Genomic DNA, 15,431 nt, shown 5'->3' on the forward strand with positions numbered 1-15,431 from the left:
TTATAGCTGTTAAATTTGTTTATAAATTGCCGTTACAAAACTTTTCTTTCACCTGTTCACATGAGCGTCTCGGTTTTAAGCAACCTCTATGGTGAAAATGCCGGTTTCAAATCCTTCAGACTGGGCAAATTGTCATTTAATCTGTTTTATGACTGGACCATGTCATGATGAAAGTTTAAAAGTCAATACGTCAATTTCTAGGCATTTCTTAAACCATCCGTAACACTATTTACAAAGTGCACATAACATGATCCTTGATATATACTGCAACAATACTGCATTTAAGTTGCGTAGTCATACGTATACAAGAAACCCAATCTTTCTCCTCAAACTACTGACATCGTTTCTAACGGCTTTTTGTATACATGGTATACTGAAAGATGGATATATTTACGTGATTGAAATCAAGGTCACGTTGAAGTCGCAATCATTGATCCAAGAAATGGGTTATTAAAAGGAAACATGGAATCTGCCAATTAAATAAATCCGAGAATCTGAGCAAATATGCGCCTGATAACTAAACCTAAAATAACAACTGGCCAAGTAACATTAACATCCACATGACATATGTTTAGTAAGAATTGTGGGGAAAATCTAATCTATATAAATCTCAAGGATTTACGGGTTTCCAGGAACCTAATTATAGGTTAATAAATACGTATTACTTGTTGGGAGAGAAATTAGATTCAATAATGCATGCGCACTGAGATGCTGATGTTGGCGGACACATAACATTCAGCGCAAGTGTGTGTGTCCAATCTCTCGAGCGACGGACAAGAGATCCGATTTTCTGCTTGGCTATATGGTTCTAAGCAGTGGCGGCGATACGACAGCTTCCCTCCCCCAGCTTGCCCCCTCCCCACTATTGAGGATTACGTAAAATTCCACTTTTTGCGGCAATTTTGCGCAAAATTTGTCCATTTTGCCTACCATGCCTCCCCCGCAAAAAAATCATGGTGCCGCCCACTGGTTCTAAGAGTGTATTAAATAGTCGTTTGTATCAGTCAATCTCATGTAGGAGAATGTAAATCTAATGTTGTAAAGAACACATAATATTGTACATGCACGATCTTGGTTTTGGAGCCTTTTTTTATCCAAGTATGCAAAGATATTTGTATATTTGACCTTGATTCTTAAAACCGCAGTACATATCAGTAGCTGTTGATGTAATATTTTATTGTAATTTATTCTAATAACTAGATGGACCATCGCCCCCTTAAACAAATCCTAACCATGACATCGCTACTTTTAAATGCAGCTTTGAGCATGACCAAGTGTTGAATTCATCCATCATGATGATAATGCCCTGGATAGCCACTTTCTAGCCAATAGATAACTGCTGAATCATGCAGATAGGTTGTGCTAAAGGGTAGTTCTGTATAACTCAGTATTTTCCCCGTAGTAATGATGTAAGGTATGGTGTAACGTAAACAACTGGGTCCGTATGAGCAAAATAAGTTAGACCAGGTCTAACTTTAGACCTGGGGTCCATTTCACTTTTAACCCTTCGTAACTCAAGTAACCGTTCGTAAAGTTACGAATACCCAATACTGGACGTAACTTTACGAAGGGTCCCTGTAGTAAATCCCTATTACTTACGAAGGGTACCATTGAGACTTACGATCTAAGTATGGAGATTAGTTCTAAGGAGAAGGAACGTTTTGGTATTACATAACTTATACTCTATATGTTTGTAGATCCTGTTTAGGACAAACACATATAGCTTTAATAAAATTATTAGCTGATTCGGGTTATCGTTGGACTTTGTTAGGAGGAAGCGTATAAAAGATTAAAAGAATACTCCCTAATGATAAGTCTAGGACTAACCACCATAGTTAGTCCAGGACTAAAATTAGACCTGGTCCAACTTGTTTTGTGCATACGGTACGGAACCTGACGTTTACTGCATGACAAACGGCTTTATTAAATCGTTTTTATTCAATCGGATAACATAAATGATTGCATTCTTTTAGAGCGTCCTAATGAAACGGGACTCCTACCCCGGGACCTCTGAGGTCTTAAGCAAAAAATGTGAGCTCTTACATTTATTTACAAATTGCCGTTAATTCGAGACGTCACTTTTCTTTTACCTGTTCAAAGGAGTGGCTCAGTTCTTAGCGACATCTATGCCAGGCATCTATTGTGGTGAAATCTCTTTCTCCAGGTCTTTAAATCCTTCAGAGTGGGCCAAATTACCGGGACAAATTATAATTTGATAATATCTTATAACTGGACCTTAAATATTATGATGAAAGTTAGGCAATAAATAGGCAATACGTCGTGAAAATGCTATCACTTCTGTTTGCACAAACTGTTTACAAAGTGCACACAACATTTGATACACAAGCGATATTCTACAACAACCCTGCATATATTGCGAGTATATTATTCAATTCAGCATTTAAGTCACGTAGTCAAGAAACCCACTCATTCTCCTCAAACTACTGACATCTTTCCTAAACGGCTAAACACATGTATATGATTCAATTTACATGCTGGAAGATGGATATATGTGACCGTACAGCACGAATGAGCCGTAAATGTCCTCAATTGTATTCTGAGTTACAGTGTAAAATGGGCATGAAGGTCGTATTCATAGGTACCTCAATTTGGTGCTACGTGTACCTCATTTAATGAGATACACGTAGCACCAAATTGAAATACCTATGAATATGACCTTCATGCCCATTTTACACTGGTACTCAGAATACAATTGAGGACATTTACGGCTCATTCGTGCTGTACGGTCACATATATTAATGCGTGAAATCAAGGTCACGTTGAAGTCGCAATCATTAAACCAAGAAATGGGTCATTATACAAATGAAGCCTGTAATCTGCGAATAAATCAGGGAATATACACCTGATCAATTGATAACTAAACTAAAATAACAACTGGCCAAGTAATATTAACATCCACATGACAGATGTTTTGTAAGAATCGTAGGGAAAATCTAATCTGATTTAAATCTCAAGGATTTACAGGTTTCCAGGAACCTAATTATAGGTTATTAAATGCGTATTACTTGTTGAGAGAGAAATTAGACTCAATAATGCATGCGCACTGAGATGTTGATGTTGATATTAACATTCAGCACAAGTGTATGTTAAGCGACAAGAGATCTGTATTTAAAACTATTTCATACACGTCAAAGAATTTCTGCAATATCTGATAATTTCTTTACACAAAATACTAAACATTTCGGAAAATTTAAAACAGCAATACACCCCACACCTTCAAAGAAAATTGAGCAATGCTGCAAGACGCAAACTCGCAGTTCGCGGAACTGAGCGACGCACTCCGCGTATTTTTCTAACATTCTAACGGCTTCCCTGATTGCCTATGTGGTGTGTGAATATTCATTTATATCAGCAAATCTCATGTAGGAGAACATGCAAATCTCATGTTCAAAAGAATGCATATTATTTTTGCAAATGTGACCATCCATCTCAAACCGCTCGTAAAGTCGGCAAATTGTATTTCGAGTTACAGTGCAAAATATGCATAGAGGTTGTATTCATATGTCCCTAATATTTGTCCGACATGTTTCTCATTTTAGTCCAGTCAAACACCAATCTTTAATCCTATTGTTGAAGAGGATAATAAGCTTATAGGCCTACTTATGTATAGCATTAGTAAAAAGCTTTTATGTTTGCTTTGGCTAAATCCTGTTCAAGTGGTGGGTTAACCAACAATTAACAATGAGAGGACATTCCTGAACCTCGTTCAGTTGGGGATGATTTGAAGTGACCGCCAATTATGACCATTTTATATTTAATACCAGCAATGTGGAAAAAAAAAAGAAATAATGTAGTGCCAAAATAATGTACCCTTTTACTAAAGGAGCAAAGTTTAACAAGTTATAACTCCGCTTCTGGATATCGTTTGAAGTCAAATGATATATCATTCTAAAGCTTATGATATATATTTTCTAAACACGGAAGAAAACAAATTTGACCAGGGGCCGACTTTACGAGCATTTCGACCTGGACGGTCACATAATACATGAGTCTTGGTGTTTTGGAGCTTTTTTGGGGTTTAATTATTTTCTTGTTTTTATAAAGGTATGCGGAGGGCGATTTTTGCATATTCTTAAAACCACAGTATTATCAGTAACTGATGATAAACATCGTAAATTATTCTAAAATTACCAGGTGGAACATCACTTGAACCAAAGGGTCTATGCTTGAAAAAAGCTTTAACCACGTAATCGCCACTGTTAAATGCCGCTTTGAGTATGACCAGGTCTTGATGAATCATGAAAAGATAGATCACACATCAATGATCAGCCACAGTGGATCAGCAGTGCAACGGGTAGTTCTGTCTATATTTTCACTAAATATTCTAAAATGACCAGATGGAACATCACTTGAACCAAAGGGTCTATGCTTGAACAAAGTATGACCAGGTCTTGATGAATCATGAAAAGATAGATCACACATCAATGATCAGCCACAGTGGATCAGCAGTGCTAACGGGTATAGTTCTGTCTCACTACTTTCACTAAATGTAAGTTAAACACTCGAAGTGCACAGACACACATTTGTACTAAATAGTACTATGTCGCGCGCTGATAGATCAGATGACATAAATTAATGCATTATTTAGAGCGTATTAATAAAATGGGCCTCCTACAAATGTGTTGATCTAAGCCTGAACAGGACTTATGCAACAAAATGTTGTTTACATAATACAAATGAGCGTTACAAAACGTCAGTTTTCTTTCACAGGAGCGACTCGGTTCACAGCGACAACTTCGATCATATCTCTTCTGATTCCTAAGACTGGGGCAAATTTATAGATATTGATCTTTTTTAACGTCCGGACCTTAAATATTAGTTTAAAAGTAATATGTCGTGAAAATGCCATCGTTGCCTTTTTCTTAAACCACTCGTAACACTGTGCACACAGCATTATCCTTGTTATACAAGCGATATTCTGCAACAACTGTGCATTTAAGTCACGTAGTCATACAGTGGACAGAAACCCAATTTTTCTCCTCAAACTACTGACATCGTTCCTTTCGGCTAACAAGGCTATATGACGCAATTATTCTTGCTGAAATATGACTATAATAATGGAGATGATCAAAATCATCATAACGCTAAAATTGGATTTATTGATCTATGCGTAAAAGGTATTAAACAAAGGAAGCTAATAATGTACAATTAAATCCGGAAAAATGCGCCTTATTAATCGATAGATAACTTAAAATAACAAACTATCCATGTGAGTAACATCATCAACCAAGCTCTGATTATCAACATTCACCATGTTCACTGGTTGCAAAGATCATGAACAGAAGACGGTATCAATTTTTCATACGATAGACAATTCTGAACGACTCGCCATGCAGATGATGCAGTGATCAGGTGATAATCTGTGTAAAGCTCAAGGATTTACGGGTTTCCATGTTCGATGGTATAATACTTATAGTCATAATTTTGTATCAGCCAATCTCATGTATAGGAGAACATGCAAATTTCATGTTGTAAAGAACGCATATTTCACGTAAATTTTCACGTCTTTTAAATTGTCTTTTTTTCTCTTTCTCTATTGAAAGTAAGCAGAAATTATGTTCATGCTACGAGCAATTCCCACTTGGTCCAATCCCATTTGGTCCAATCCCACTTAGGCCAATCCCATATGGTTCAAATCCCACTTGGTCCAGTCCCAGGTAGGCCATGTTCCACTTAGTCCATGTTCCACTTAGTCCATGTCCCACTTAGGCCATTTCCCACTTAGGTCATTCCCACTAGGGCCATGTCCCACTTAGGCCATGTCCCACTAGGTCCATGTAACACTAGGGCCATGTCCCACTAGGAATAAACCGGTATTGGTGGAGTATGCATTAAGAAATGCAGTGGATGGCATGCGACGAGATTGGAATCCACCTTGAAAAGACAAAGAGGAGGCGAATCAGACATGGAACGACTCACCGTAAATTTTTCTCGGGTCAATTCTACTATTTTGCTTCTAATAAAACTAAAATATTTCTAAAAGCCATTCCGACTTCTGCATGAAAAACAATTAATAAAAACATTGATTTGTTGTAAATCTGCCTCTGGGCTTGTATTGTTTTTAAATATTATGTTTTCTATGTACTTATACCATGTATAACATTCTGTGCAATTTTGTCAATATTGTAATTTAAAAAAGTTTTGATGCAGTATACGAAAATACGAATAAAATCATATACGAATAAAATTAATCAAACAATCAATCGTAATGAAATTGGCAATGAGTGCATACAAAAGTTACAAGTCGGAAGGAACGGTCAATTTTGTCGGCTTCAAAAATGTATAGAAAGCAAACATTTTCTAATTAGAAATATGCATAATATCAAAGCATTAGCATTTATGAACATGATCGATTGAAATCATTATGGAAACGTTGCTTTGTGAATCACAAACGCTATTGTGTGCAAAAACAATATGTGCCAAATCAGTACGGTACAACATGTACAACAAGAAACAACAACAAACCATGGTAAAATATAGGCTATATCGTATCTATACGGCGCTTTACACCGAAGTCCCTTTACAACAACAACAAAAACTACATTAGTAAGCAAATGATAGAAAATGGATGTATTTTATGTGATGTTTTAAAATGATTGAACAGTCTGAGAGTTCGTCACATGTAATGGTAAGCTGTTATAAAGTTTAGCAGCATCTGGAAAACATAGAAAATGAACGGTGATCAGACTGGGTTGACGATGCGATGATGACCTGGTTAGGCTAAACTAAGTGTATGACCAAATTGACTAATCATTTCTTGTAAGCCTATTTGGAGCAAGACAATGTATATATTTATATGTCAGGAGTAAAACTTTGTACATGATGCAATATTTAAATGGCAGCCAATGTAAATCACAGGGAATTGTAGTATTCCGTGTAATAGGCGAGATTAATCTGGCAGCAGAATTCTGCAGTCGTTCGAGTTTAGCGATCTGCTGGGCCATAAAGTAAGCAATCTAGAAGTTACGTAAGCACTGATCATGATGATACCTTATGAAAGTATGAAATCAAACGTGTTACATTTGTCAGTTTGTAGAGCAAGTGAAGGGGATAGACACATGTCCACTACTTTATCCTTAAAGTAGCTTTCGTACCTATCAATTGCATAATATATAAACCCAGCAAACACAAAAACGTTTTAAATAAGTTATATTTTGGCTTTTGGTTTATGGTTTATGTAAAAACGTTTTAATAACATTAAAATGTCGGGTTATATAAAGGTCATGATAACGTTTTAAAACGTTTTGTATGAAAACACACCACAACAATATTTTTAAATGTTTTCAAAAAATGTTATTGTAAACTATTTTTGCAAACATTTTTGCCAAATATTGTGTCAATACTTAAATAATTTTATGTTAAAATATTTGAACCCAGCAAACACAGAAATGTTCTTAAAATGGTTTTTTCGAAACCTTTTAATAACATTTAAATGTCGGGTTATATAAAGGTCATGAAAGCGTTTTTAAAACGTTATTGAAAATATTTTGGGCAAACATTTTTCGCAAAATATTTTTTCAACCCCAAAATAACATTCTGTTTAGAATGTTTTGTATCAAGTTTTCAAGAATGTTTTTGGAATGTTATTAAAACGTTTTTATACCCTTTATATAACCCGACATTTAAACGTTTTCTGTAAAACATTTTTGTTTGCTGAGCAGTAGATTATCAAAAATGTTTTTAAGGTTATGAAAACGTTTTACACTCTTAATATAGGCCTACCCTTTATATAACCCGACATTTAAACGTTTTCTGACAACCTTTTATAACCTTTTGCGAATGATGTCGAAAACGTTTTGTGTTTGCTGGGAACATCTCTATATTTCTCACAAAAATGCAAAACAATTTGATGATTTATTGATGATAATGAAGTAATGATGTATCAAATTTAAATCAGAGTACTTCAATTTTTCGATATACCAAATCACATAGCACTCCAATTAGATGCGCGGGTACGTTTGTATCATCCACATACCCACCCACCCCCAGTAATAGGGTGTGGTCTGCAATTAAAGGTGAATTCGTAGCAAGCACAGTGAGTCAATCACGTATAATTTATATACAATTTTTTATTATATAAATGCAGCGTACTTCTTATCGACTTTGCCTTTCAGCTATATGACTTATACCTACTGCTTCGTGGAATAAGCACTTATAACTATTGAATATAACTAATAATTCAAACTGTCAATAAATACAGCTTTTTTATTGGCAAGTTAAAAGATTGTGCCAAGATTTTCAATAAAGCAAATGACATCCCTATTTAAATCACACAATATTCTAAAGCAACAGATTATTAGCTTTACCGCTCCTGTCACAATTCTGATGAAGTCCCACGGAAGTGGTGATAAAATATAAAAGTAAGTCACTATTTTGTTGAGAGAACTGTTTAAAATATTCATCTTACCGTAGATTTTGAAACGGCAAAATAATAAAACACTAAGAAGCTTACTTATTTCTCTTTATTATTAGTCTTTGAGGTGCTTTAAAACATGTATATCAGAGGAAAACATTAACCGCGGTCGGTAATTCACAACATTATGTGATGTCAAATTTAAAAATCTAAAAATCTAAAAAAAAATTATAAAGTTATACCTCAAATGAGTTACTTTGAAAAAGTGTTTTAAGCTCCCTCGTTCTTTTCAAACAAGGTTCAGGATAATTATAATTTTATTCATAATTTCAATATGAGCAGTTGATTTCTTTTTATCAAATGAGCAAACACAAATAAATAACAACAAGAAATGTCTTTAAAAAGACAACACCATGGATGAAATTCATGTTTCATAATTTTACATTGACAAGTACTTGGAATGCTAGTAATTTTGTGTGTGTAGCACATGCACAACTAACCGGGTTGGAAATGTTGTTACCACGAATACCACCAATGACATACTATAAGCTAAATTGAAAAATGTGTGTTTAGGGGGTACTACACCCCTGGCCAAATTTTTTCCTATTTTTGCATTTTTCTCAAAAATTATAGCGCATTGGTGACAAGTAAGATATGTATATTATAGGAGCAAAGACTACAACTATACTGCACTGAAAATTCAGCAACTCAAGGCAAGTAGTTATTGATTTATTGATCAAATATTGGTTTCCCTCATTTTTGACTGTAACTCCACAACTGTTGTCTGTGCTGAAATAAAATTGCCAGTGCAGTAGTTGTGATCCTTGCCCCTATAATATACATATCTTACTTGTCACCAATGCTCTATAATTTTTGAGAAAAATACAAAAATTGGCACAAAATTGGGCAGGGGTGTAGTACCCCCTTAAATAGGTCTAAATTTAATTTATACTTAATTTATACTTGTACAAACAAAGGGATCAATGGAAATCACATCCACCGAGTTTCGCATCAATCCAACAATCTATATTCAGACGACTTTGTGATTACGTTTTATGACATGGCTTTGAACATTCTGACAATCCAACAATATATACTTATTCCACCTCAGGCTCAGATGACCTTTTAACAATTATAAAAAAAAGACTGATTACTCAATCCCAGGGGTTCCCTGGCTCAATTCAATCTTTATTTTCTGAATGTGTTGATTATAATTGTTACTACTAACTGCCCAGTTGCTCTACCAAAATGTATAAAACCAAAGCATCTATCTACCCCAATTACTGGTATTTAACCCCCCCACTAGTGTCACTCCCAACATCAATTAGTGATGGTATAAACTAACCCTAGTTAACAGTGCAGGTGCCTGGGCACCTTATACCCAACTTGGTTCCTGTCTGGTCAGATAATTGCTCATTATAATTGTTGAATTAGTGGTCACTTGTTGACAGCTTATCAGTAGCCTGGATCAGCAGGGGTGCATTTATATCATTTTTCATAGAGCAATTGTTCAAAATATTTAATGTCAAATGGTTCCTAAAAACCTTATTTGTGAATGGATTTTTATAGTTGACAAAACAAAATGTATGTTTAATATATCAATTATTCCATTAACAGCAATTTCCTAAGTTTCCATCCATAAATAATCACAGAGTATCATCTGTTTACAAAATAAGTGTTTATTTTCTCAGATTTCCAATTAACCATTATCAGTAGGGTGCCAAATCCAGACCTTGCTAATAGTTATAGTCAGAAACAGGTATTTTGTCCTGTAGTCCCTGGCAACCCAGTCTGCTTGTGGCTCACTCGCAAACATACACGACAGAAACCGGCTGTGAAGGAGCCTAATGCACGTAAACAACTTCCTTATAACATATATAATAAAATCCGATTTTGAGTATAATAAAAAAAGTCATGCATATGCAAAATGAAGCAATTACCTATTGCTAACTTGGTAAAATGTATACTCGTAGCCCAATCTTGTACATCATAGCACCCAGTTTTGGTTTGTGGTTTCAAAATGTTGCAATTAAACATTAGTTCTTTCAAATATGAAACGCTAAAACCCAAATCTAGAACAAACAATCATATATGATAGAGATTGGACCCAAGACAAAGTACACCCAAATTAAGTGTCAATTCAGAATTATCCCACCATGGTGGAAAATTTTTTGAAATTGCTTGCCCTGCCCTATATAGGCTTCTTGATATTATGTTGGGTTTTACATGCATGGCAAATTGCTCTTAGATATTTATAATCCCGGTGCTTGTATCATTGGAAAGTTCCTTTATGTCCGCTGGGTGAAACTGCCGTCACAATATTTACGTAACGAAATGTCACATAATAATATATTATAATGATCCCCGGGTAATGATCATAACATATGTTTTCCTAAGTTGATTTTGGGTTGCTTTTGTTTCGTGTGAAGCTCGAGCGAGGTTGTTAAGTGTTGACTAAGTATTGTTGGTAGAGGCAGCCAAAAAGATCGATTTTCATTGTCTAAATCAATATATTGTTGAAAAATAACACCTTGATGTTTTGAAGAAGTTGAGATCATATCCTTTGAAAACTTGCTTGATTTATTGTTGTTAATGACAAAGTAGGTAATGGTGACTCCAACGGACAAGGTACAAAACACACCAAGGATCAAAGGATGATACAAGAGGATACCTAGAATATATAAAAATAGAAAGATTCGAGACAGGTATACCAACTTGGTGTGGGGAAAAAGAAAAAGACAAGATAAAAACTAATGCAGTATGTAAACCATGATAGTGTACACTGTTGCTGCACAAGTAAAAATCCAAAACCACATGGATATAGTAGACAAACTTAAACAAAAATACAACCGACGTTTCGCGCAGATAAACTGCCCTTCCTCAGGGACAAACAACAAAAGTAGCAAGCCCTCTCTCTTTCTGTAGAGACGCTATTTTTTGGCTCTGTTATATTTTGCTTGCTACCTTAGTTTAATTATTTGCTATGATTTGATTAATTTTTATGCTTGCTATCACTTCCAACTAGATTCAATTATTTGCTGTATGTATTTTTTTTTGTCCCTGAGGAAGGGCAGTTTATCTGCTCGAAACGTCGGTTGTATTTTTGTTTAAGTTTGTCTACTATCCCTGTGGTTTTGGATTTTTACTAGTGCAGCAACAGTGTACACTATCATGGTTTACATACTGCATTAGTTTTTATCTTCTCTTTTTCTTTTTCCCCACACCAAGTACCAGGGACGATTATAGTTAAAAGACAAGAGATTTTACGAATTAGTTGTGAAAAGAAAAAACAAGAATATAAAGCAAAGATTCCTTGTCTATCAGGAAGTACATCACATTATAATTATTTATCTTTTATATTGTTGGTGGCATACAGGTTTCTTTTTCCGTGCCTTTTTATGTGACCGAGGACATGGCCACACAGCACAGGCCTAGTTTGTGTTTGTTTGTTTGTTTGTCAGATTGTTAGTTAGTTTGCTTTATGGTTTTTTGTTTATATTATTTGTTACTCTGCAAAATCGCTGTTTAAAAAGTTGTTAAAAAATCGAGTTGTTTAGGTGTCAGGGCTATACAACATCAAAACACGCTTAAACAACTTGTTGTGTTGTTTAAGCAAGGCACCTAAACAACCCTGGTTCTTTCAAAGTTTTAAACAGCATTTTGGCAGTGTAGTTTGATAACTTGATAGCTTTCGTTTTGGGTTAAAATGTATTAAAACTTCAAACATCACAACCTAAAAATTTGGAATGACTTTGGGTTTTCTTATCTCTGCGAATCTGCAAACACAGTCGTCTAGCTGCTTTATCATTATACGGTCAGGTACTAATTATTATAGATATGTGTCAAAGAATAAGACGAAATATTACTGAAACATTTGCTGTAAGTTCTCCTTCAAACCTCTTCCTTTAATCTATCTATATTTTTAATAATAATATATTTTGCTCTATTATGTAAGAAAAATTTGTTCAAAGCGCCCATATCGCCCTGATTACTTGAAGTAAACGGGAAACGCAGTCCATGGTAAAACAACACGGATGACCTTGTAATCGTCGCCTCGAACATATCGAATATACGCCCGAAAACTTTCTTTAAAATATATTTTGGTTCTATCCGTGAAGTGGCAGCAAGCTGGGAGCTTGTTAGATATTCTTTGAAGAAATTAATTTAAAATGAAAAACCCAACTCATGTGACTTGGGCGTTTCCACACGATTTATTACCCTCTCAAGTTTCACAGCAATTGCGTTGAATAACGCAATGCCGTGTATATTAAATAAATGAGAAACAATATCAATAATGCATCAAATGAATAATGAAACAGTGTCATTTGATTTTTCGAATTAAATTCCGCCACATATATAGATGTACATTTGTTTGTTCAATAAAGCAATTGTTCAGTATCGTTGTTCCGCCACAGTCCAATCAATGCCAACGTTACGGTTTTTATTATTGTCTGTACATAGTGTACAATGGTTGTATCTCGCTCCGGAATGGAGAGCGATTTTTTATAATTGTTCTTTATTTAATTTATTTTTTCGCGTTTCCTAGGTTGATTACCAAAATGGGCACAGTCTTTATATGATCGAACTTTCTGGATGCTTTTGTTTGTTTGTTTGTTTGTTTGTTTTTAGTAGAGTATCAATAATAATGCAGCCTATGAACTCCTAGAGTTAATTAAACTTGCTCCACACTAATTACAATGTTGAATTGAAAACATTCTAGACATTTAATTGCATGTGTGTATTGACCCCAGTCTTGCTTTCTGTTCTTATTATTACACGTTTGATAGGTTTGACCATGTTGACATTGTAACGTTTTATTAGAAATATTTTGATGATCATGAAGATACAACAATCAGATTCGCCATCATCATCATCATCATCATCATCATCGTCGTCATCATCATCATCAAAATCAAAATCATAATAATAATAATAATAATAATAATAATAATAATAATAATAATAATAATAATAATATAAAGGAAAGTAGAGCAAATATTTTTCAAATAAAACCTATTAAAATAGGTTTTACCGTTTCCTTTTAGTATTCAATTGATGGTTGTAGAACATTATGCTTGTATAACACAATATATCATCGAAACCGTAATTTTACATAATTTCTGCTGGTACCAAAATATTGTAAAGAATTTTTCGCTTATTCTATCGACACATTAGAAACAGTTAAATAACGTATAAAAGCTGGCCCAGTTTGAAAAAAAGAATTAAATTTTTCTGCTCAATTTAGTTTGCACGATTGTAGATAATATGAGCTAAATAGTTATAATAGGGCCTATATATTATTATGTAATTATCTTATAGCCTTATAAGCCAGAAATTACGTAGCGATCGAGGGTGAAAATAAGTGGGAGACGGGAGCCGTTTAGCCCCCAGAAACCCTGAAATGGCCCCTGGTTCCATCTAAATTTAAGCTGACCAGGAGACACTTTTCTTCAGAAACTGGCCCCTGGTCACTACACCCAAACATTAAATTCTATAGCCATTAATGTATGATGAACTTATCCAGAACAAATATTGGCCCCTTGTTGATTAGAAGTGGCCCCTGGTTCCATGTTGAATGAAGTGTACCAGGGGCCATTTTGTGTAAGAAGGAGCCCCTGGTTCATCATTTCTTATTTTCACCCTTGGCTAGCGTTAGGTATTAAACCGAAGATGAGGAAAATGAAAGGATTATAGTAAATCCTGTGTTATATAGGCTTAAGTTAATCATGTACCAGGGACGGTTAAAAGACAAGAGATTTTACGAATTAGTTGTGAAAAGAAAAAACAAGAATATAAAGCAAAGATTCCTTGTCTATCAGGAAGTACATCACATTATAATTATTATATCTTTTATATTGTTGGTGGCATACATGTCTTTTTCAGTGCCTTTTTATATGACCGGGGACATGGCCACACACCACAGGCCTAGTTTGTGTTTGTTTGTTTGTCGAGTTGTTGGTTTGTTTGCTCTATGGTATCTTGTTTTTTTCTTGTTTTTTCATTTATTTGTTACACTGCAAAAACGCTGTTTAAAAATCGAGTTGCTTAGGTGTCCGGCTTATACAGGCTTAAACAACTTGTTGTGTTATTTAAGGTTGGTCTGAACCCTGGAATTATGGAAACTTTCGGACCTCATAACTACTAAATTATTAGTCTAAAGAATATAAAATATACATTTTTAGAATGGAAATTACTTGACAAATTCATCTGTGAGGTCCAATTTGGGCCAAAATGCTCATTTTTGGAGAAAATCCCAAAAACAGGTTTTTGGCCCAAATTTTTCTCGCGCAACGTAACAAAAAAAATTGCTTGGCCAAAAAAAATTGTGTGATTATTTTTAAAAACTAGATAAAAATATCTAGGACCCGTATTTTTTATTTTTTTAAATTTTGACCAACTTTGAGAAATTTGCACCAAAAATGGTCAAAAAATGCAAAATTGTCAAAAAAAGCCTGATTTTCGCCCAAATTTCAAATATTTTTGGTGAAGTTGGTCAAAATTCAAAAAAATAAAAATACGTGTCCTAGATATTTTTATCTAGTTTTTAAAAATAATAAAAAAATTCAAAAAATCTGTTTTTTTGGATTTTCTCCAAAAATGACCATTTTGGCCCAAATTGGACCTCACAGATGAATTTATCAAATCATTTCCATTCTAAAAATGTATACTTTTATATTCTTTAGACTAATAATTTAGCAGTTATGAGGTCCGAAAGTTTCCATAATTCCAGGGTTCAGACCAACCTTAAGCAAGGCACCTAAACAACCCTGGTTGTTTAGAAGTTTTAAACAGCATTTTGGCAGTGTAGTTTGATAACTTGATAGCTTTCGTTTTGGGTTAAAATGTATTAAAACTTCAAACATCACAACCTAAAAATTTGGAATGACTTTGGGTTTTCTTATCTCTGCGAATCTGCAGAGATAAGAACTGTCCTCGATTTCTAAACACTGTTTTTGCAGTGTGTGTGTGTCAAAGAATCAAACTAAATATTACTGAAACATTTGCTGTAAGTTCTTCTTCAAACCTCTTCCTTTAATTTATCTATGTTTTCAATAAT

The 15,431-nt window shown here is 34.5% G+C and overlaps 1 protein-coding gene across 1 annotated transcript in view; it reads right to left on the reverse strand.

The window, feature by feature from the left end:
• Nucleotides 1–15,431, reverse strand: part of LOC140160954 (short transient receptor potential channel 4-like) — a 128,452-nt gene that overhangs the window by 111,656 nt on the left and 1,365 nt on the right. The window lies entirely within an intron of this gene.

Source organism: Amphiura filiformis, chromosome 9 (assembly GCF_039555335.1).
Source record: "Amphiura filiformis chromosome 9, Afil_fr2py, whole genome shotgun sequence".
Taxonomy (NCBI): Eukaryota; Metazoa; Echinodermata; class Ophiuroidea; order Amphilepidida; family Amphiuridae; genus Amphiura; species Amphiura filiformis.